Raw genomic sequence first — 3890 nt, 5'->3', positions numbered from 1 at the left:
ACATCGTTGGCCAACGAGTTGCAACGAGTGGTCGACCTTGACGATTGCATCGTCTGGCTCCAGAGTGGCACTGATCGGCCGTCACCAACGAGTCAACGTCCGAGTAGAACGAACATTGCGCCACTTTCGTCGGTGGCCAGTTTCATAATTAGCATAAACCTGCACCACTCGACCACCGCGGGACCGATTGAAGGGGTTTTAATAATCGAATTTTCACCCCTTCGCAACCGTATCGTGGTCAGCGTGCCTCGCCGCAACAAACCACCTCACGGATCTATTGCAATGCTGCCAACACATTACACATTGCCCTCGTTTTATGTTTTCCGTGGTCGTGGGGATCGTGTTCTGCCGCCGTCACCGCCCCGCGGGCGATGTGAACCTTCTTCACGGTTGACACGTCGCTAATTTACCGATTTGCCGCAAGTGGCACTTTCGGTTACCCAACGGCTTCGCGGCGCTTTGGCAGGCTCTTTAACGGCCGGCTGGTGGCGATTCAATTTTCCGCTCGTTTTACGTCGTTAATTAGCGCAAGATACGCGCGGCGGGGCGTGCGATCGCTCGCGCGCGCGCAAAATTTCGGAATAATGGAGAAGACGCACGTAGCAGAGGCGGTGGTGGCGTTCTGCCGTTCTGTGGGCTAAAACCGGGAAGCTAATCAGTGTTCCGGTTTGCTTTGCAGTTTAAATTGTTTATCTTCATGTTTCATAAAAAGAATATAAAAAGATTTGAAAGCTTAAGCATAATCCACGGAAGAAGTTACATTCAATTAACATTAAGAATAATGGAGTGTGTCGTGGATTAAACTTTATGTTCCATTTCTAAATCGACGGTCACGATCGTGCAAGATCAAAAAAGTGACTTGCGTCGAAAGAAAGTTTCTAGCAATAAAATCCAGTCATAATCTCACCTTTAACCCCGTACCGTTGTTCCAGTTCCACAGTCACGACAAGAATCGCATCCGAAGGGTGTGAAGACAAGCGTATCCAATGCGACACGGATAAACACGACCGAATCTTCATGATGGGATCGCCAAAAAAAGAACACCTTCATTTTGGCCTGATTTTTTTGTGACGTTCATCCCATCAACGCGCCAGCGTACCGCACTGTTATGCGCAGAAACGGAAGGTCGCCGAATTTTCGTACCAATTAGCTTTTTATCGCCGTCTGGCAACAGCAACGGCAAAAGCAGCATCACTCCTATCGCGAAACAATGTCCCTATTGAATCTCATTTGCTGGACATAACGGGGCTCGTTATGCCCGAAGTAAAAACGATCATTACATAATTTAACACTCTTTTAACGGGCTGCCGGCGCGAGAAGGCGTTTTGTCTTTCTCTCTCTATTTCTCGGGCGGATTTATTGGCATAAATTAGCGCATCGTATAAATCAGACGCAGTAGCAGAAGAAATTATCGGCTAATCATGTTATGAAATGATTCATCAAACGATGGTCGGTCGTTTTTTTTTATTTCGGTTGCGCACTCGCCACACTCAGAATACTGTTTAAAAGACCCTCTACGTAACATAATTTATGGAGCATTATGGCCGGGGTTACGATCGATTATTGGATGAATGTCAACGAAAAAAAGAAACAAACCCAAATTGCAATCAGAAAAGAGCGATCGAATTAACGAAAAAGTGTATTTAAATTAGCGATCGCCGGACGGTTGCGTAAAGTGCCGGCACTCGACATCACAGAGTCCGCTTTCCAAGCCGCAGCTTCACACTGTACCGTAGGTTATACATGCCCCCTCCGTGGAACTGGGCCAGCCGCTGGCCTCGGGTACGCCTCCGCGGATTGGGCGGGAAAACAGCCTCCAGGTTTGACCGGGGAAATAGACTCATCATACAGCAATCCCAATTGCGATGGGGGGAGGCACTTTTCGTACCCTAGAAAAGTGACCTAGACAACATGCCGGAAAGTGTAGAGTATGTGAAGTGCGGCCCCGACCACGCTGCTCAATATGGGAAGTTGGGAGTTCGTTTTCCATTTCCGGCCCCGCCGTGGGAAAATGGCATGTAGCCGATCGGATCGCGCACTGAAGAGCGCTCGATCGAACCCTCTGTACGATAAACATAGCCTGGGCCACACACCTCGCCAGATGGTTGGTGATGAAAATAAGGGAAATTATGTGGCAGCCTTGGCCACCTTGCCACCGATGTCCGCAATCGGCGCCCGTCGTCGCGGTTAATGACATAATGCACGATTCCATTTGAATCGCTCAACCCGAATCGGTGACAGACGCCCCCGGTGGCCTCCCGGGGGGGAGAGTTTCCCAACCTCACACCGGTCACCCCGGAGGCCCGGTCGCAGTTCTCACCTCGAAAGCCCGTTTCGGGGCCACACAAACTTTTCATCGCCCGATCGAAGGTAAGAAATGGTGCTACCGGTGTGTTTAATTTCTGTTCCAGTTTGCCCCGTTTGCGTCCGCGGAGAGAAAGTCCTGGGCCGCGGCGCGGCGCGTCCGATGCAGCCGGCCCGAGTGACGGCCCTGGCGGCGCGATCGTGGGGCGTTGGCTGACTGACTGACCTGAAAGTGGGGAACAGTGAAAACGAATGCATTAGAGCCACGAGCGCTCACTGCGGAAAAGTCGACGGTGATGGCCGATGCCGATGGCCGGGCGGCGAAAGAATTTAATTGGCGCCGAAAGCGATGCATTTGCTGGAGGCCCCCCGTGGGGCTGGGAGCCCCAGTTTGCGGTCCATAAACCCCCCCAAAAAAATAACACCGAATGATGGGGAAAAATTAGAAACTATTCTTTAATCAACCCTAAACGCCTCACCGTGGGGCAAACGGTCGAAACGGCCCCTCTCGGACAGAACGGTGCTCTAAGGCCTCGAAAAGAAGCGAACCGCAAAGCGTAGCGTAGTATCGCGTTACACATTTACTTATCACCTTCGGATCGGCTAAAAAGCCCCGTAGATTTCGGGCCCCCCCTATGGTGGCTCGAGAGGCCCCCGCCGAGACCCAGCGGACCCCGAAAGGGTTCCGTTTTGGAGCTGCGCACATAAATTAACGGCCCAAAAGGCTGCACTTCCAGTTCTGACCACGACGAAAAGGAGGGCCTCTTCGCCTAGCCCGGGCGAGATCGAAGCGACAACGCAACGCCCTTACCACGTCCAATACTGTGCGCGCGGGCGTGTGTGTGTGTGTGTGTGCCGAGTGGTGGTGATACCGATTCCTCCTGAGGTTGACATAAATTTACTCTGCGGCCGGACCAGCGCAAGCCGCATCGCATCGCAGATCGGCCGGGGGGGAAATAAATCAACGGCCAAGGAAAGGTTGATTGGCTCGCTGTGGTGTGGTTTGCCATCGCTTTTCTCGGCCCCTCCCCGCGGGTGGGGCCCCCTCCGGAGATGTGGGTGTCTCCCGTGGGGAAATTCAATTCCATTTCAAGCGCTGGCGCGCGCGCGCGCGCGTTCGCGTCCAACCGCTTCCTGGTTCTAAGCCTGGCTGCGGAGTCGGAGCCGGGGCAGGGGCCGTGCACCGCGAAAGGAGGTCGCGGGCTGCGGTTTGCCGCAACGCGCGAACAAGACACGTCGAAGAGGTATCCGCTGTCACAGCGTCTAATTCTCGGCGACGGCCGGCACGGCACGGCACGATCGTTGTCGTCGGAGCGGGAGTACCGTTGCTGTCACCCGTCAGACGCATCGAAGCGAACTCCAAATAGCTCCAACGGCAGCAGGCCTCTCCGGGTGGAAACCAGAAATTCCGGGCCCCCGAGACCGGGATCGGGATCAGGATCGATCGATGAAGACCTTCGCGATCGTGCCACGGTCGCCGCGTACACGCGTACTACCCCAGATATGACGCTCCAGAACCCGTCGAGACCATACCTGATCCGGGAACGGGTGGGTTGCCGGGTGGGGGTTTACTCTGTCGCCACGTT

The sequence above is a fragment of the Anopheles cruzii genome, chromosome 3 (genome assembly GCF_943734635.1).
Source record: "Anopheles cruzii chromosome 3, idAnoCruzAS_RS32_06, whole genome shotgun sequence".
NCBI lineage: Eukaryota > Metazoa > Arthropoda > Insecta > Diptera > Culicidae > Anopheles > Anopheles cruzii.
This window is presented reverse-complemented; position numbering follows the sequence as displayed.